General features: G+C 41.2%; 1 long non-coding RNA gene across 4 annotated transcripts in view; it reads left to right on the top strand.

Moving 5' to 3' along the window:
* Positions 1-21,203, top strand: part of LOC123615974 (uncharacterized) — a 121,508-nt gene that overhangs the window by 72,328 nt on the left and 27,977 nt on the right. For 3 of the 4 annotated variants that reach the window (XR_012508963.1, XR_012508964.1, XR_006723829.2), the window contains 3 exons: positions 1,871-1,994; positions 3,830-4,114; positions 10,609-20,367. This is a non-coding gene — a long non-coding RNA (uncharacterized LOC123615974). Of the gene's footprint in view, positions 1-1,870; positions 1,995-2,700; positions 2,781-3,829; positions 4,115-10,608; positions 20,368-21,203 lie in introns of all 4 variants that reach the window. The other variant, XR_012508962.1, reaches the window with a different exon arrangement.

Below are 21,203 nucleotides of genomic sequence, written 5' to 3'. Positions count from 1 at the left end.
TTCAGTGGGAAAGAATTTAATTTCACAATATTTGTGCCTTAGTGTTCCCTAAATAATAAACACAACAATAGTAAAAATGATGATGATAATGAGAAGAAAAAGAAAACAACAAATAAGAATAACTGACATTTCTGTGATAGAATGTAAAATGGTCCTTTTCCCATTGTTTCCCAGTGCTTTGTGTCCATTACTTCAGCCTATTTAAGAGAACATAGGAAATTTAAAGAGGAAGTTTGCTTTGTCATATTCTTCCCTCCCTTAAGACAAGATGAGGGGCTTTCTAAAGAGGTTTTTAAAAATTTTGATGTTGTTTTGTTTGTGCTGTTGTTTTTTCCCCCCTCAAGAGAAGAGAATGGAATTTTATTCCCTAGCTGGATATTTACTGAACTGCATAAATGCATTGTTATACCTTAGGCTACCCTGAACTTTAGAGCATTTGGGGAGGTATACTGACAGAGAGACTGTTGCCTGCATTTGGTCGGGATTTTGAAGTCTGAGGTAGGTTGGAGCTGTCCATTACAGAGGGAGGAGAAAAGAGGGCACTTTGATATCAACAGCACGAATGCAAATTTCTATGGGTCAAGTAAATCCACTGAAAATAGCCACTATGCCATCTTGACAGGATCCTGTTGAAGGAGATGGTTCATGGGGTGTGAAGGTCTTAGTTGAGTCTGTGTTCACCGAGATGAGAGTGGAAGGTGCAGAGCTGAGAGGGGTCATGAGAGGTCAGCAGGAAAGGTTATCACCTGTGTGAGGGAATGGTGCCCTGTAGAGGTCCAAGAGGGGGTCTTCAGACAAACCTCAATGTTCTCTAGGAAAGAGCCTACATTTAGAACCTGTCATCACTGAGGACACAGGTAGATTATAACAGCCCTAGACAAGTAAGACTTTGACTTTTTCCTTTAACTCTCTCTCTCTCTCTCTCTCTCTCTCTCTCTCTCTCTCTCTCTCTCTCTGCACCTAAATATCCTTGTCCTCCAACTCTCTTCCATCCCCATGACCCCGACAGTGCCAGTACCACATCAAGTAAGCGAGGAAGAATAAAAGACCAACAAACCTTCTCAAGCCACAGATCTGGCCTGAGCAGGGGGAGGGGGGCATAAGAGCATAGGGGTGGCATTGTGGGAGTAGACCCTGAATTAGATATGGTACTGAAAGTGTGATTTAATCTTAAATTGTAATTTTCTAAATAATTACTGTGCCTGTTCACGATATTGCCAAGATGTAGAAAAGGGTGATCTAACTTACTGTTAAAAGCAGTGAGAGAAAAATACAGCCCCGATTCTCCACTAAAACCAGACAATAACAACAGTAGTAATAACCAGGAGAAGTAATCACTAACCTTTTTTTTTTTCCGTGTTTTACCTTTTATGAAATACTTCCACATGGTCTTCCTCAAAATACAACAATAATCAATATTGTTTTTCTGTCCACTTCAGGATCTTGGAACAATCTGTGGCCTTCCTAGAATATCCTTCCTCCTATTTTAGCCTAGTTAATTCTTGCTGCTATTCCAGAGCCCAGATCACATGTCTCCAGGAAGCTATCTCTGACCCTCCAGTCAGATTCATCCATCTCTGCTTCCACAGCACCCACTGTTTCTCCTTCATAATATATTTCACAATTTTACTTTAACAATTAGGTAATTCATTAGTTAATACCGATCTCCCCAGCTAGAATGTTAGCTTCATGAGGGCAGGGCCCTCGTGGATCTCGCTCAGTGTTGATTTTCTGGTACTTATTACAGAGCCTTATACATAGTAGGGGTTCAGCAGATGTTAGCTGAATAAATGGAGAAATGATGGAAGAAAGAACCAACATGCCTTGAGAGTCCTTGTTCCTGCCTAAGAGGAGTTTCTTTGGTTTCCAGGGTGCAGAAAGCTGCAGGCTAACATGGCTTCCTGATCGTGGCCATTTGTGGCTGGATTTGGTGCTTTCCTCTGGCCTGTTAAGAGACACTGAGCTGGGTGTGGAGGGCCATCACTTGTCATGAGGTGGGTACAGGAAGGAGGGGGAATAGAGATGGCCGAGGAGTGTGGGCCACAGGTGGACTTGTTAGTTTTTGTTTTTGTTTTAAAGACAGCAGTTCTATTCATTAGCAAGAATGCAAGTCCCTTCCACCTTCATCCTTATATAGTGGGAGACTGGCGTTTTTTTAAGGCAAGTTCTCTGGTTCCTATGAAGAAAAGTGCTATGGAAGTCCACAACGTTATTTTTGACTAATCAAAGGGAATAATGTCAGGCTAACATCAAGGACAATGCTTTTGATAATTTTTTAAAAGGTTATGCATGCTATCTTTTATTCTGCAGTCAATTAGACTCTTTCCTATTTAAACATAAAACTGAGCAGCTGATGGTTCTCTTTTTACTGGCATTTTCCTACCATGAAAGATTGAGCATATTTTTCTAATGAATTATTAGAAAAGATCAACCACCCATCTATAAAAACTTTTAAGACCACTCTATCCCCTCCCTCCTGGCATTTTAAAACATTTAAACTAGCTTGGTAATGTTTTAGAATTCTACTCAGTTTAGAGTGTTTCCAAAAATACTAAAGGTTTACCCTGAGGCTTCCAATTAAGCTAAAGCAAGTTTCACTTCACTGAAATGTTGTTTCTTCTTTGACTTTTGAATATGTTGATTATTAAAAGTCTTTTCAGAGTCAGATTATTATCCACTCACATTTTCCCTTCTCAACAGGTTGGCTTTGTAACCTTCATTTGTTGATGACTATCTTTGAACTGATTAACTAAGAGGTACCATAGGACACAAGAAGACAGGTAGTTAAATAAGTTAAATTACAGGATACATATATCAAATCATGCTGCACACCTAAAACTAATACAATGTCATGTCAATCATATCACAAATAATTTCAGGGAAACTCCCAAGAAGTTTAAAGAATAAATGTGGCCAGTGCCATGTGAGTAAATTAAACGCAGCAACTTAATGGAAGAATTATTTACTTTTGCTGATAATGGCATAATCTTAGTGGCCAATAATTACATAACTAATAATTATGCATTATAATATATAATTGTAAATAAGTTTATGAGCCAAAACATATAAGAAGTTTATGAATAAAGGGAATATTTCCCCCCTATTAATCTGGTTTAATTAAAATTAGGGACCAGATCCTTCTTGGGAAGATAATCAAGGCACATTACCAGACCAGTCAGAATTCCAGAGGTGTACCTGGCTCAGATTCAGGCTGAAAAGTTTGGTCTCAACCATGTAACTATGTAACTTCATGATGAGCAGATAGGGATCAGAGTCATATTAACTTAAATATTAAATGTACTATAACTTTATTTTATGTTTGCCATGCTGGTAACACTTGATGGATTAAAGCTATTACTTAATTTAGAAAAAAATTGATCTTGTGAATAATATTTAGTTTCCCACTCAAAGATATGGGATTGCTCCTTATTTATTCAAGGCATTTATTTGTATCTCTAATGGAGTTTTTGGCTTGAGCCTAAGCCAGGTACACCCTTGGAATTCTGACAGTTCTGGTGGTATCTGCGAAATTAATGGGCATTCTCCCTGAGGCTTAATTGCATGGCAGAATGGGGCTTCTGCTGGAAGAGAATTGATGCTCAGGGAAGAGGATGTCAGACAACTAGTGAAATCAATATCAAATCCTTGGGCCTAAGTGGGGAACAGGCTGCATAGAGCCCAGTATTTATCTCCTGTTGCAGTCCCTCAATTCTTCCTTCATATCTACATTCCCCAGAGGAGACACTCTGTAATTAAAAAGAGGAAATATTGTGTTCCTGTAAACTGGCCATCAGGTCACAAGCGCATTTCTTTGTCTCTCCTCTAACAGAGTATAACCCTAAATGGGAGAGGGGTCCTCTCTAGTCTCCACTACGGAGCGCAGTGCAGCACTGAACACAGGACTCAGCGGGCAGGTGAGACTTGAACCAATGGACAAAGAAGTTGCTGGTCAAGCCAGTGGAGGTGGCAGCTGTGGCTGGCAGCAGGGGACAGAAGGAAATTCAGGGAAGTGGTATAGTCACCAGAGGAAGCCGGAGCACCCAAAGGAATGGTGGAATTCAACAGAAGTGCAAAAACAGAAGAAGGAGCACCGGGAGGAAAAGGAGGTGGGAAGGTAGGCTGCTCACCTAAGGAAGGAACACCCTGCAACTGCTGGCACTGGGGAGTGTGGAGGAGCTTCCATTTAGCCTTTGTGCCAAAGGGAAGAACACCTCCAAAGGGAGGCATATTGTCATAATGTTGCTGGCTTCTCAGCTCATGTGCGACATTCCCTGGGGACTTCTGGATGGCATGGGTGGATGGTGGGGGAAATTTTGCAGAAGAAAGACATTCTGAAAAGAGCAGGTGGGACAAGTGCCTGTGAACGTGGCTTACTGAAATTGGTGAAATATGATTTTAATTTTGGGGTTGGCATCTTCTGGGGTAATAGGCCTTGATACTTAAAGCAACTTTCTTCATAAGGTCTTAAATATCGTATGGGTTGGTTCGTCTGAGTTTTGATAGCTAAGTTAGATTTTTTTCTGGTTTTGTATTTTAATTAGTTTATAGTCATCTATTTCTCCAAACAAAAATTTGAAAAACAACAAAAAAAAGTTGAAGCAAATTACAATTAAAAAATAAAGTAAGAAGTGTCCAAATTTAATGTAAAGGTGATAATGAGAATAATATTTTAAAAACCCCACAAGTTTCCTTATGAGTTTCATTCTAGGTTAGCTACTACAATTCAATATAGAATGAGTTTTGGATATCCTAGTAGTAAAAGAGAAAATAATGTTAGACTGTATAATACTTTTACATTTTTAGGTGGTATTACCCTCATTTTAAGTTACTGTTTAACTCTTTTAAAGTGTTTTCTCTTAAACACATCTCATTTAAATAATTCAAACAATACAAAATGTGTACAATAAAATAAGGATTCTACTGTCAGAAATACTTTGAACACATGATATATGTCCTTGAATTTTTTTCCTACGTATTTTTGACTATCAATACAAAAAAGTGAAGCCCTAGAGAGAGGCTTCCCTAGAGGGGTTCTGACGTGAGTAAGCCTTGTCATTTCTATGTATTAAAGAAATAATAATAAGATCATAACTAAATTGCTAATATTTTCCTTGCATATGGAGGACTAAAGATTTAGAATTTTTCAAAGATATCTTTATATTCCAAGTGTTCTACATTAACTGTGTTACATTTTAAATTAAAACAAAAACATCTGTCAATTTAAATAAATAATACCAGTTTCTAAGGGCACAGATGCAAAAAGACTTTAAAGCAAAGACTTACATGTTAGGCCAGTTAGTAGTATTTGGACGGTAAAAAAAATCTGTTAGAGGTTTGCATGAATTGTTTGGCAGTACTAACAAGATGCATACAGGCTGGTTTTTGTTTGTTTGCTTGTTTCATAAATAACCCTAATTCTTAATAGTCAATTAAGTCCCAGTGTAGGATTTACTTTTTCTCCACATTCAGATTTAGTTCCTGCACAAACAGATTATTCAAGCATTGAGGGCCCACAAATCAACTTAGAAGTCATGGCATGGGAGAAAGTCTTTTATGTCTCCATTAACTCTGTATAGATCATGTGATATCATCTATATCCATTTTGTTATGAGTTCTTTACAGCATATATTTGCTGAGCATTTACTAAGCGTTAGACGTTTTTCTAGAAACCAGTATCTAGCAAAAATAAATAAATACATCTTGCTTTCAAGCCTGGTGATAAAAATCAGTTGAGTGAAGGTTGATACTTTGATGGGCTCTGGTTTAGACAGAAGCAAAAAAAAAAACAAAAAACCCTAAACTGAAAAAAGAGAGCTAACATGGATTCTAGTAAGGTAGAATGAATGGCCTGTAGCCTGGCTTATTTTTCTTTCTCAATAACTAATATTATAGATTCCTCATTACAGGACTGGTAAAAATATCTGAAAATTAATAAGGCATCCTTTATAATTTTCCTTTGTGTCTGGAGTCCTAAATATTATGCTTTGTAGTTAGGCTTTGGATGTAGATTTTTTCCTGTTAGTAACTACTCTCTAGAATTTGAATCAAAATTTGCTGTAAGACTTTATTTCCTTTTTTTCTCTTTTTTTATCCATCAACCCAAACATGAAGTATAATACACCGGTGCAGTCCCACCAAAGACTTCTGGGCTCCATTCCGCACCACAGTACAAGTCAAGGTCTTTCCTACAGCTCCGTATTGTGGGCTAATATTTGCACAGCTTAATTTTGCTGCGTGGGTTCACAGCCAAGCTGTGATCTGCATGCTGTCTGAGTGGGGAGCCAGCTCATTGGAAAAGAATTAAGATCCAGTTGAGAATTAGCTGATAGATACAAAAGATTTACTTAACCAAGTAAAGTACTTAAAGGGCAGCGATTACTTACAAGAGTTTTATCCTTTATGTTTAATATTCATGAGTGCTGATCCCTGCAAGAGTTCTTTTAGGAGGCTCCAAAAAATACTAATGATGTGTAAGTTCGGATATTGTATCTGCTGTAGCTATTTTTTGACAGATTACACTGTAAAAAAGTTTACCCAGAATGAATGTTCTAACGCCTACTCAGAGTTCTAGCAAGAGCAGTTCTTTTCCAGAAATTCAAGCTCTGATGAAAGCATTGTCCAGACTTATAAAACATAGCACCTTGAAGAAATCCAATGAATTTCACCTTGTTCTGGGAAATATTTGCCAAGTTGCGTTGCATTAGAACTATTAGACCTATCTGAGTTAGAACAGGCTTGAACACCTAAAGAAGTGCTTAGAGTACATCTAACTCCTATTTGAAGATTTAAGAAATGTTTTTTTTCCTTTAATTTCATTAATTTTACAGTATAAATGTTCTGATTCACTTCTGTCTTGGCAAGGGCTTGATGGAACATTTTCATTAATGTCATTTAAAATAGTGAACTTACTCATCATCTGTGTATTTTAAGCTTTACGTCCAAATGTAGTTGGACTTGGAAAAGTTGAAGTGGGAGTAGTGGCAGTGGCTGATGATTTGATGGCCACAGCACTCTTTGTTTACTGATATGGCTTGCAGTATTTTTCATTCACAGGACTATGGAGATTAGTAGAATCCAGAATCTTTGAGGTTAACTGGTTTCAGAATAATTCCTTCTCCCAGAAATCAAAAGTGATTTTAAATTTATGGCTAAAACGCCAATGTGAGTTTAGATATTACCAATAAAGATAGTATGATGATTTCCTAGGGGGAACATATAGGTTTGCTGTAGCCGGCCGACCATGGGTCGGGGAGTGTGGTAATTTACTTACAGGAAAATAGGATCTCTGGCTCATCACAATATTTGAACCAGCAATTTTAGGGGACATGTTGGAAAAAGAAAGAAGAATCTTCAGAATTAAGATTAAGGCTCAAGGATGCAATTAAGTTGCCAGTCTGGCTTGGCAATTTGTTAGTGGGCTCAGCGGGAATATTTTAAGAATACAGATGAGGAAACGGTGATGCCAAGGGAACAGAAAGAAAATAGAAGATGGAGAACAAGGAACCCAGGATTCGGTAGCTGTAATGGCAGCTTAGTCTTAAAGTCTCATTAAGAATCTTATCAAGCTTCCTATTAACAGGCTTTGTAGACTCTGCGCAAATTCTAACATAGAGGGGAGGAGGAAGGATGGATATAAATTACAATCGACATGAAACAACTGATTTAAACATGTACTGGCTGGTATCTATACTCGGTACCTTAGATATTTTCTGTTGGCTACTTCTTTTGTTAAAGCATGTACTAAACCACAGTAAGTTACATTTCACATTTGAGGTGATATGTGAAATCACTACATACCAGGACTGTCATTTATTGTTGTGGCTTTTCCCGAGTGCTTGTATGTAATTTAAATTCTGTGGCATATTGGCAACAGTCCACGCCTGCTCTCACAGGGTGTGTGTCTGTGGTACTTGATGGATAATGTGCTTTCAGGCTGTGAAATCTTGTTTTCGTCGTGACTTTATGCTAGTTCACCCACCCACCAACACCTCCATCTCTAGTCTTCCCAAAATGGGGACTGTTTCTCCAGGAACCACTGACTTGTGTTGGCTTTTGTTTATAGTTTCCATTGACTTCAAGTACTTTTGATAATTCATTTTCTCCAAGTTTCAGCCTGAAGCCAGAGACTCAGACACAGAAGAACACTCTTGCCTAGATACTAGGAGTCCTAAAGACTGTTCCAGGTCTGGCCTGAGGGAAAAATTGGGATTTTGGGATTAACAAATACACACTACTATATATAAAACAGATAAACAACAAGGTCCTACTGTAGAGCACAGGGAACTATATTCAATACCTTGTAATCACCTACAGTGAAAAAGAATATGAAAAGGAATACATATATATATAAAAATAAGTGAATCACTTTGCTGTAACCTGAAACTAACACAACACTGTAAATCAACTATACTTCAATTTAAAAAAAAAAAGGGAAAAAAACAAATTTTAAGTGTAAGTGTGTGGGCAAGAATGAGCAAGGGGGCAGATACTATCTGGAGGGGACTGCCCCCTAGGGATCAGGCCTAGCAAATGTTAACCAAAAGGAAGCTTCTGTCATTCACAGGATGAATGTATTCCTAGTGGTTTCTTTACCCCATCCCACCTTTCTTGTTGCCTTTCTGACATGGCTTTCATAGGCATTTCACTGGTGGCTGCTGTATTATCGCTCTCTGCTGAACTAAACAAATAACACAAGTTGCCTGTTGGTATTTGCCTCTTACCCTTCGCCCAGCATGCTGCAGAATAGTTATGTAACTGAACCGAGTACGTGTAACTCTTATTTCCCCTCCTTCCATTGCCGCAAACTCATCGAACTCTTGAACCATTTTAAACCTCTCTCTGAACTTTTCCTGATACAGGTCACTACCATTGCAAGCAACTCAAGAAAATAATGCTTTCACTATATAGCACTGCCCTGTTTAAAGGCCTCTTGAGGCTCCCTGTTACTTAGAAGATTTAGTGTATTTTTCTGTTTTTTCGATTTAGCCATCCTTTGTTTGCTAAAACATCTTTCTGGCCTTTTCTCCTCCCTCTTCTGTGGTTCTCTAACCTGGCTAATAATTAAAATCCCCTGGGAAACTTTTTAAAAGATCAATTCCCCTGGGGCCTGACCTCTAGAGTTTGTGGTTTAAGTGGCCTGCTGTGGGGCCTGGAGGATGGGTGGCTTTTTTTTTTTTTTTTTCCCCTTGCTTTTTTCTAACTTGCAGTCAGGCTTGAGAACCAATTATCTAAACTCGTGGCCCTCAGAGTGTGATTCTAGACCAGTAGCATCTGCATCAGCTGGGAGCTTGTTAGACATGCAAATGATTGGTCCCTACCCCAGATCTCGTAAATCAGAAGCTCTGGGAGTGAAACCAGCAATCTGCGTTTTAACAAGATTCTGATGTACTTCAAAGCTGTGCTGTCCAAGATGGTAGCCACTAGCTACCTGTGGCTATTGAGCACTTGAAATGTGGCCCAGTCCAAACTGAGATGGGCTGTAATGCCAAGCACCCAATAAACTTTGAAGACCTAGTACAAAAATAGAATGTGAAAATCACATAGATGATATTTTAAATTAATCACACATTGAAATGATATATTGGGCAAGTTGGATTAAAAAATACATTGTTAAAATGAATTTCACCTACTTCTTTTTTTAATGTGCCTGCCAGAAAATCTGAAACTGCATATATGGCTTGCATTACACCTCTCTTGGACAACACTGATCTAAAATTTGAGAACCACTGATCCCTGCCATCACTATTTTCCTACACAGAATTTTTTCCTCAATGGTTTAACCAGAACACAGACTGGCTTTTTAATTTCACACCTCTGTACCTTTCATGTATCATTCTCATCACTAGAAGATCTTTCCTACCCCTCCATACTTTTTTTTTTAATTGAAGTATAGTCAATTTATAATGTTGTGTTAATTTCTGGTGTACAGCATAGTGATTCAGTTATGCGTATATATTTATATTTTCATGTTCTTTTTCATTATAGGCATGACAGGGCATTGAATATAGTCCCTGTGCTGTGCAGTAGGACCTTGCTGTTTATCTGTTCTACCCCTCCATACTTGAACCACTCTGGCTGACTCTTTTAGGCTGAGCTTTTCATGTCTGTTTGTTTCTGAAGTATCTCCCGGACACTCTAGCCTATGGTAACGCCCTTTCTCTACTTTTGTGGTTCCTGATTCCAGAAAGGGAGCAGCTATGACTGGGGAACTCAGAGAGGGGGCACTTGTGCTCAGTCTTCAAGGACGGTGGAGTCGCTGGAAGGAGGAAGGGGAGAGTAGCAGGCCAGTCAGATGGAGGGGGGAGGCTGGAAGCTCCTGGCTGGCAGAGCCCGTTCCCCTCCCCCTTTTGCACCCCCTATAGTGCAGGTCAGTGTGTCCCACAAGGCAGGAGCCCAAAAGATACTCCTGGCTGATGAAGGTGATGGACCCGAGAGGTAACAGAAAATTCACAGGTTACTTGGTTTCAGTAACTTGTAGAAATCAAACCATGTATTTGGAGCTTTTGTGATAATGGGGATGGGGTAGCAGTGGAGAGAATCTTTCACCATAGTTCAGGGTGACGTCAGGGGATTTTTCTCATAGGTCTCCTATGTTCTATCTTACATCAGGTACAATTTCGCTTAAAGGATGTAAGGGAGACTAGATGACCTCCAAACACGACTTTCTGCCCAGGACCCTGCTGCTTACACCGTGCACGGCGGACCCACGGCACTGGACGAGAGGTAATGCCTTCTCTATTCTATTTAAAATCCCACCATACTCTGCCCCCACAGCATTCTACTTTCTCAGCATTCTCTTTCTTGTCATTTCCCACCATCATGTGATATTAAAACAGAAAAAAAAAAAAAAAAAAAGAATGATGCTGTTAGGGATGTGAAAGGGGAGTTTTTAAAGTGAAAAAATCAAAAGCAGACCACGCTCCTCCTCATATGTCACTTGTTTGTCACCCTCAGACCACTCCTGTACATTAGTCCGTTTCATTCTTTCTATCATGCCATTTTTAGAAAGTTAATGTTTCATATTTCTCAGAAAGGACTGTTTAAACCACCAGACATCCCAGATGCTTTAACAGTTGCTTCGAGCACTTCAAAAAGTTCTTGAGCGAAAACATGGATTGGATCTTTGTAGGCTCCTCAGGGGAACAAGCAGTACCTCTTGCATTGATTATAATTTTCTGCCTCTAGAATCCTTTCATCTTCATTAATAGGAAGAGAAATATCGACTTGCAAATACTTACGAAGACTCAAATAGTGATGTTTTAAATTCAATCAAGATATGTGAGTCCCAAGACAATGAAGTACCTAAGTATGGTATTATCAAGTTATAAATGACCTGTTTTTCATCACCACCTTGAAAAAAAGTTTAAAAAAATGAACCTATTTCCAAATGGACCTATAAAATACCACCAGCCAAGCATGAGATTGGGATAAAGCATTTCATCAAAATGTCCATAGATCATTTCTTTTAGGTGTAGATGAGTATCTTGCAAGTTATCACACAATGCACATTTTTATAGTTGCATTGGAGAGCAATGTGATAATACCTTGCTAGATGTTTTTTTGACAAGAGGCAATGTGATCAATAAAAAAAACAAAACTCAGAGTAGGTTTCAAACACAGGAATCAATTTTACGTGAGGAATGAAAGATAAAAAGGCAAGGTATTTAATTTCCCAAACCTGTGTGCTCTCTTGGCCTATTTTACTTTTTATATCATTTTTTTTTTCCCAACTATCATTTTGGTTTCCATTTCCCAGGAACCATCTATGCTATTGCCAAAGTTGGGTTGCTAACATAGGTTTAAGATCAAGAACGGCTTTGTAAATTCTCTTTTCTTTTCTGAAGATGACTGAAAGTTCTAAGTCTCCCTGGTACCCTCGCCCTCACCAATTTCCTGTAAATAGAATTTTACTCCTTTAGAAAGTAGCAAAGGTATGTAGTTAGAGGAGATGTATATATATCCTCAAAATAGTCAGCAGAAATTAATAAAAACTGGTCTTATAAATCTACTTCCTTATGCAGAGTAAGCTTTGAGGTTGCACACTGGCTCTGGAGCTCCTGGTCACAACTGATTTGGGTGGCTGTCGCTTCAGAGACTCAGCATCCTAAGCTTTTCCTACCCAAATCCAAAGAGTCCCTAAATGCAGAGAATCTGATATCTGAACACACTGTTCTCAGACAATGGAGCTCACCTTCCTAAGGGCAGATGCCCTCAGTTTCTCTAGGGGGCACCCAGTTAACCTCCTGTTGGCTCTGAGATCTGTTTCCAAACTTCTGCCCTGGTTTGAATGGCAAGGAATTACCTTCCCCAGGCTCTAGGTAGGTTCATTCATCCAATGGGAAGCAAGATTAGGGTCACGGGGTGGGATGATAGCAATGGTGTAGTTTTTTTTTCCTTCTCCTTCCTCCTCCTCCTTCCTCTCCCCCTCCTCCTTCTGATTTTCATGGCATTTCTGGCAGCATCTCTTCCATAGCTCTGATTTCTGCCAGGCAGCCCCTCTTCCTGTGGTCCCAGCTCTTTCTGGTCCATGCCTACCATGTCTACCTCCCCCTCAGTGGCCTGGCTTGTGGGCTCTTGTAATACCACTTCCTCTGGTCGTCTCTCTAGATGACCTGCTCTTGTCAAACTCTGGGTGGCCTCACCATCCCCTCTTAGGATTCTCTGTTTTTCCACCAGCTTTTGCAGGAGATACGCCACCTCCAAGTCCCCTTACTGGCCTGGTGTACCCATCGCCCTGTTGCCATGAGCCTTGACTGCTGAGAGCTCAAAACTAGCCCCCTTCTCTGAGACTGAACTCATGGCAGCAGACAGAGCAGCCACAGCCAGTGATGACGGGTCCAGGTTATGAAACACTGAGCACTTTGTGTCAAGCAAGGGACGGTTTTGTGGTGGGGTTTATGTTACAGAGCGCCCCCTGTCTGACCTGACCGCATCCTTGCTTGGCCCTTTCCTCTTCTCCAACCTGATTTGCTCTCTCCCTCACAAGCTTTTCTTAAAGAGCATACCTTCAAAAACATCACCTGCACCCAAATCCTTGTCCCACGTTGTCATTTCTTAGTGACCTAAACTGAGGAAGCTGTGTAACTAAATCCTTCTGTTTGAAAGTCTTAGTCTGTCTTCCTAACTGTGTCCTCAATGACACAGGAAGCTAAAGTAACTCTCAGCATCTCACTTGCTGGAAAAAAAAAAACCACAATGACATACCTGTCTGGGTATTCCAGTACAGAAGCAATTTCATACCCACTACGCATTTGACTGTCTTAACCACTCTCTGAGGTGCAACCTCCCCTGTCTTTCTCTAATCTCAGTAGTTTTCTTTTACTTTCTTTAACACAGTGTGTTTTTTCCTGCCTCAGATTAGCTTCTAGATGCTCCTGCTTTTTCTGGGATGGGTTGAGGGATGTTAGGTGAATTGTCTGCATGACAACTCATCCAGGAGATAGAACTGGGTCATAAAGATTTTTTGAGACCCAGACAGTGAGTTTCCTGTTGCCCCACATCCTTCTTATTAGGAAACAGTCATGCAGAAAATACTTTTTAAAGAGGAAATTAACACAATAAAGTAAAAAGGTCTTTGAGGTTACACTAACTTCCTGTCCTTGTATTGAGAACGATTGCTCTTCGGTGCTCATTTAGAGACCTTAGATCTTTCTGACAGGAATAACAAGGGCGGAGATCAAACTGGGCCAGTGAGAAGGTAATTCTCACCAGCATCCTTACCTTCTCCTCCAGGCAAGGGAATATACCCACTGATGTGATTCTGAGGGACCCCTGACAAGTGAGCTACTGGGTGATGGTCATCCTTCCACTGAGGTGGGCAGCCAACCCCCGACCTTCCTCTCCACCCCAACTTCCACCATCATCCTGGCTTACTCTCAACTTCAAATGGATGACCTCTCCAATGCGCTTGCCCTCATGGTTCTCTGATCTCTGTACCGCCACAGGCCTTCATATTCACTTACCCCTGTCGTAACTTGGGAGTCTCCTCCTTTGAAACATCAAAGTTCAACAACTAACCATCAAACCATGACCTCCCATCTTTCCAGCTCTTGCTCTGTCACCCCAGTATACTCATTGGCCTCATGAAAAGTTAAATTTACTTGATTGATTCATTTTCTTCCAATTTCTCAACTATGTGCCACCTTCATTTTGTTCCTGACTTTGCTTAGACCCCATGATCTATGGTGTTCAGCTATCAAGAACACAAGAATCTATGGACTTGAACTGTTCTCTTGCCAATCTCCTCAGCTCTCATAGTCCCTTTCTATCGCTGCCCTCATGGCATGATTCCAGCCTGCTAATCTACAATTTCTCTTCTCAGCTCCTACACTGAGTACTACTTGAGGAAGTCAATACTCCCCTTGGCACGTTGAGCAGGTGAAAATCTCCTATTTCACTTGGACAATTAGTCGTTAAGTATGAAACTTACCTAAAACATATACATGCTCACCCATCATGAGCTCACCCATGCTCACTCATCACCAGTCTGATGATGAGATGTCCCTCTTGTTCAGTCAAATGAGTCCAGATAAGATATCCCCTCCCGTGAGTTCACTGAGAATATGTACCATGTTTTATCCCTATTTTATGAATATTAGAACCTGGGGCATAGTAGGTAGTCACTAAGCGTCCTATTGAACGACTCTTCTATATTTTCCTGTAGCTGGTATCACCTTTACTTAGGTCTGTGTACCTTACTGCACTGAGTTCCCTGAGGACAGGAATTGTTTCTTAGTCATCTTTTATCCCTTATACCTGGCAATGTCTGCGACATAGTAGGGATGAGTGAACAAACAAGGTAAGAGGAAGTGAATACCTTAGTGACATAGTCATTTTTGTGCATTTAAATATTATTAGATGTGTTTATAACTGGATGTCTAAGGGAGGAAATTAGTAACATGACAAGTCCAAGTGCACAGTTATGACAGCTCAATGACTTCTAAGTTGCTTTATTACCAAACAAAGATAATTATTTCCATCTCAAATTTAAGTCAATTCATTAAAAAAAAAAAAACCCTAATTAGATGCTTTTTAGCCTGAGAATGATCTGAGAGCCCCTCATTTTCTTTGGCCCAGGTTCCCCTTAACACCTCTTGCCAGAATTTAAGACTACCACTGTGCACAGATGCAAGTTCTCATTCTGAAGTCTACTCCATCCTCTTCTCTTTGGTTATTTTGTTTAGTTGCTTATACGGTTTTCTTTAGGATACCCTGCTTGGTGTTTTTTTCCCCTTCTTGTTATCATAGCAGAAATCATCAGAGTTGTAACTCCTATTTCCTAGTCCATTATTTCAGTCTATTTATTGCTGGCCATTGCCTGATCATGGTAAAACACACACACACCCCCCCCCCAAGTATGAGACAGAGAATAAGATTCTGAAACACAATTGCCTTGTATACAAGCTTTCCAGGCCCTTTCTAGACTTGAATAAGCCCCAGGGAAACCTCCTGACACTACATTTGCTCATCCGAGGTCTTCATGCAGTCAGGAATCTGACTTTTTTTTTTTTTTAACTGCAAAAGAATCTCACCATGAACTACTTTACCACAGGCCTCTCAAGAATGTCAGATAAGAACAGAGCGTTCCTTTCCTCTTGTAAAAATCCAAGTTTCTGGCTACTCATAAAATAAGAAACTAGGCTCTTAGCACAAAGGCACTTGATGATTCCCCAACACAGTCCATCCTTGATTATTTAGGATGTAGGTCATGTACTTCTGAGTCTTCTGTAGTTTGTAGTTCTAGGTTGAATTTTCCCTCTTGCCCTGCATAGCTCTAAAATTAGCTCCTCTTATATTGTCTGTGGTAAGGGTTTACAAGCTTTAAAAATATTAACCTAGTAAAATAAATTAGAGAGCAAATATGTTGCCCCTAAATCGTATCAGACACTCAAAACCGAAAGTAAAGTCTTCGGTGCATGGCCCAGATTCCCCTTCAGAACGAAGCTCTCCTCCTCACCTCCAGGGCCGTGGCCTGCTGAGAGCGCTCGGCAGGCAGTCTCTCCCTAGGACTTGCCCTGGAGGGAAAGGAGCTGCTTTGCCAGTGTTATAAGAAGCCCACATTTCAATGACTCTTCAATGTAGGAAGTTGCAAAACTGACCCTTAGTCGCCCTCAGCCCAGCCTCCTCCTACGCACCATTTGGGCAGGCCAGTCCAGTTTCAGAGCTCTCCGCATGACCAGCCGAGACTTCTGTTCCAACTGCTTCCAGTTTAATTTCTCCCTCTGCCCAACGCTGCTTCCTTTACTCCCTTATGGGTGTTATTCCTCAGAATATCTCCAAAAAACCACCTGGATGCAGTTCTCCAGCTCAGGGTCGGTTTCTTGAGGAATCTCACCTCAGGCTATTAATGCCACGACTGAGCCTACAAAGGAGACTCAGGTGACTCTGGAGCTGGGTCACCGACCAGTTGGCTGGGAGGAAGGACCCTGTCACTGGTGATGGGTAGATTATGGGCAGCCCCCAGCCTACTGTAGTGGTGCGACTGTTAAACTCCCACAGGCGGTAAACTGGTATGGGAGTAGGAACTACCGTAGGCATCATAAAGGTCTGGGAAGAACAGTAATGATAAGAAAAGGAGAATCAGATGACTTATTCCATCAATGCCTTTGAAGGGTAGCAGAATATGCCACTCCGAAATATGATGCAGGAGTTCAGGATATGCTGCCGTAAAATACGACGCTTTAGTATATTGATTATTTTGAGCTACAGGCACTTAAGAAACAGCAAATGCAGGGAGAGGATTTCCCTGAAGTGCCCTTATTTGCCTAAAGATAGATCCTCTAAAAGGGACTCAGCTGTCACAGATCCCCTCCCTGTCTGTTCTCTCTTCCTTGTCACAGGAGAGAACAGAAGGTGACACCGCACCCAAACTTTGTCATCAAATATGACACCTCCCATCTGTTCTTCTAAGGGTTCATTCATCTTTCCTAAAAATCATTTAGTCTTCCCTAAGAGTCCCACATGCCCCTCCCCTTTCCCTATTAAAATGGCTCTGAAGTCTAAATTCTAACTGACCTTGGAAAATTACTCATTTTAACCTGAGTATCTCCCATATATACCATGAGTTATACATGGTAAATTTGTTGTTTTTCTTTTATTAATCTGTCTTTTATTATAGGAGTCTCAGCAAAAATTCAAAATGGTGGAGGAAAAATTATTTTTTTCTACTATACTCACTGGAGAACGATAATGAAAGGCTGAGGGCAATATATCATCAATTTAGGACAAAATATGAAGGTTAGATAGTCTCCTTGGTGGCGATATATATGTCTGCCTCCTGCTATGAAAGGTCAGGAAAACCTGAAGAGTTCATTGTAAGCGTAGTGGCTCTCCGGACAAAGTTGAGTTCTCTGCCCCTACAAGGCAAGTCTATGATGCTAATGTCAGATTCTGATTAGGAAGGAGTGACACCCTGAGATTTGTGATGGGGACATCTGAGTTGATACACTAAAAAAGTCTTAATTCTAGGTTTTTCTGGACAATCTGGTTCTGCATAAATGCCCACTGAAAGTTACCACTCCCTCTTTGCTTGAAAAATAGTTTAAAAGCCTTGTTTTGCAAAGCAACATGCACCTTCCTCTCTTCTGATCTGCCGACATGTTTTCTCTTGGCCACCAGACAACAAAGACTGCAGTCAAGAGACAAGGTAACGTGGTATGGGAAGTGCTGGGCCTGTTAGGGGAGGAAAGGGACTATCCTCGGACTTAGAAAACGTGTGCTGTCAGGAGCTAGGAGGGCTGGATTCTGAGCATGCTGAGTCAAGGGGGAGAGAGTACGAAGTTGCAGAAGGGAGAAATTATTGATTTGGAAATGATACAGGACATAAGATGCTGGCAAGGACCCTGGGAATTGGTGCTAATAAGCTACTTGTTAGCTTGTAGAAACCTGGTAAAAGGGATGGCCCTTCCCAGCTGAGCTAGAAATTCCAAACTGCCATGCAGATAGTGGAAAGAGATCCAAAGGCTTAAAGAAGTGGGCGTGATAGATAGTTTGGCTCATGGGTGGTTAATCTCCACCTTCAAGTACAAGCTCCAAGTGGACCACTGCTTTATTATAGTCCCATTCAGCCGCGGCCCTGAAAGAGGTAAGGAGTGAATATCCACGGGCAGAGCTTCAGGCATGCACCAGGATACCTGATTTATACGGAAGGAGAAATGGCCCCAGTTTAACCTGTACATGGACTTCTAATCAGTGGCATTGGGTGTGGCTGCTTGATCAGAAATTGGAAAGGAGAAAGATGGAAACTTTGGGGGAAAGGAGGCCTGAGGAAGAGGCCTAGGATGGGCCTCTGGAAGTGAGCACAGCTCGTGAAGGTCCATGGACTTGAACACCCGCCGTTCCTTTTACCATGAAAGAGGCACTGAAAGCGAGACAGACAGAACGGCTCTGTCTGCTGCTGGCAGACACGTGACAGCCAGCCTCTGCTGTCAGCAACCGCAGTGCTGGCACGAGAGCGGGAACAGAGTATCCATGATGTCAGGGATGGAAACTCTGCCTGGGTCCAGTCAGCATCGCGGACTCGGTCACTGTGGCTGATCTAGCTACCTACTGCTGCCCGATATCCAACCAGCCAGCAGCAAAGAACAATACAGAGACCTGACAGGGCACCGTCTTCTAAAGAGACCAAGAAGTCACTTGGTGGCAAGTCAGTTACATCCTGAAAAAGGCAGCCATTTTTCTTTACTGAAATCAGTATATATTCCAGATATGGGTTTGAATTTCCCCCTTGTAGGGCCTCAGCCATCTCCAGTGTTTACAGAACATTGGATCCACAGACTTGGTATTGTACCTGCAGACCAAGGACCACTTTAAAGCAAAAGAGGTTGGCAGTGGACTTAAGACAACAGAATACACTATTCCTACAACAGACCATACCACTCAAAAGGGACTAGATTTATACAGGGCGATGAAACTGCCTTTTGAAAGTATAGCTGAAACCTAAGTTTGGAGATAATACCCTGCAAAGATGGGGTGCCATCCTCAGAATATAGGATACATCCTGAGTTAGTGACCACTATATAGTGCTGTGTCCCCAGGAGACACGATGGGAAAGTTTACTATCACTCCTGACTATGATGTGCCTCTGACTACAATGACAAGCTTTGCAGGTCCAGAGGTTCTGTTCTCAGAAGATGAATGCTTTTACCTGCAGGACTTTAAGATCTTTTTGCTTCTTAATCAACCAGCACTTCAGATTCCATGTGCCAGAGGCCAAGAAAGGAGCCGCCATCCTGGGTGAGCTGATGGACCCTGATGATCAGGAGTAGGTAGCACCGCCACGATGACACAGTTGGGGAGCAGGAATACCTTAACCAGGTGATCCAGTGGGGTGTTTCTTGGTACTCCTTACCAGATGTTGACAGTAAATGGTCAAGTACCAACACCACAGTTTAAGAAGTGCATGGTCATCAGAGGATCAGAACTTTTAGGAATGAAGGCGTGCATTACCTGATTAGACCAGGGAGTGTGCTTTTTGAGACTGAAGACAACCTAGATGGGAATGGAGTAAAGAAAGGAGATGCGTATCCCATGTTGTGTTCCCGAGACCAGCTTCAGTGGTGAGGGCTGTAGCTGCTCCCACCAACCTCCATCCTGTGCATCAGGCCAGAACCCTAGAAAAGATGATTCTAGATGGTGAACTTATATGAACCAAGTGGATCTGAATTTTGCAAGTTCTGGACTCTAGTGCATGCTGTGGTCTGCTGCCCAGATCCCCACGTTAGGACCAAGGCCCTCGTTTCCCTAGCTGCTGTGAGTGTGGTTGATATTGGTACACAGCTGAGTCCTTCCCTAGGAATTGCCTCAAGAGATGGGAGCTGCCTTGCCCAATGTTAGGTCTCCTCCCCCATGGCTACCCACCTCTAGGAACTTCTCCTAGAGGGAGGAGGTGGTGGTGGTATAAAATTTGGGGATTCTCTGAAGAGCTATACAAGATTCAGATTGTGGGATTTGCCGAGGCCCTCGTGCGACCTCATTCAACTTCACTCTCTACTCAGCCCTGCTTCTATTATTCCCCACAGATGCTCCTCGCAAGGGGACTCTCTAATAAAATTCCTGAAGGAAAATCTGCCTCAATTTGTTTCTTGGGGAACCCAACCTAAGACACTAGATTTGTGTTACAAAATTGTTCAAGAGCTTCTTTAAGGCTCTTGGTCTGTGTCACTAGTTGTTTTCCAGTTTATAAGGGCACCGGTAGCATCCAGTCGTTTTTACTCTTTGCATTTCACGTAGTGTTTAAAGTCCCAGGCTTTGTACCGTTTTAAAGATGGTTCTTCTACTATGGGGTGCCAGGGACACACGCCGTGATGCCTCTCTCTCCAGCAAGGCCAGCGTGGATTTTCCTCACACCAGTGCAAGACAGAAAAATGGGTAAGTAGCGCTTATGATATCTCAATTCATTAAAACCATTAAAAATATTTTTACAACTTTTAAACACAGACACTAGTAATTAGACATTCTATGAACTAATGCAGCAATGAAAATGCAAGTCCTCACAGACTGAAGAGCGACAGTGGTGAAGACATGGAAGTGCTTTTTCTTATGATGGTCTGCTTTTCCTTCACTCTGAATATTGGTGTAAACCCTCTGCTAAATTTGTAAACATAAAATTCTTACTACTGGTTTCTTGAACTATGTGGAATATTTGCATGAGGAATAAAACTTTTCAGGAATGCAAAGAGACAGACAAGACACTAAAGAGTGAAGACAGAGCTATAGGTGGCCAAGGCCCAGGGGCAGTCTTAAATACATTGTGCTTCAGCCTAACTAGTTCTCCTTTGTCTAGAGTGAAGATCAGCAGCATACAAAACTCTAAGAAATCCATAAACAGGTTTCTTGCCTCTCTATGTGGGAAGGATGAGTGGACAGGAAAGCACACAAAACACAGCTATCTGGGACATTTTGTACAGATTCCCCCTTTTTTTTTTGTTTTGACTATACTTCTATTTAAAAAGGGAGAAAAAATAATAAATAGCTGTATAGTCAGTTTACAGTGTTGTGTCAATTTCTGGTGTACAGCACAATGTTCCAGTCATCCATATACACACATATATTCCTTTTCATGTTCTTTTTCATTATAGGTTACTACAAGATATTGAATATAGTTCCCTGTGCTATACAGAAGAAACATGTTGTTTATTTGTTTTATATATAATAGTATCTACAAATCTTGAACTCCTAGTCTATCCCTTCCCACCTCCTTTCCC

Source organism: Camelus bactrianus, chromosome 1, assembly GCF_048773025.1.
Source record: "Camelus bactrianus isolate YW-2024 breed Bactrian camel chromosome 1, ASM4877302v1, whole genome shotgun sequence".
NCBI lineage: Eukaryota > Metazoa > Chordata > Mammalia > Artiodactyla > Camelidae > Camelus > Camelus bactrianus.
The sequence above is the reverse complement of the archived record's forward strand: the minus strand, read 5'-3'. Positions and strand labels throughout refer to the sequence as shown.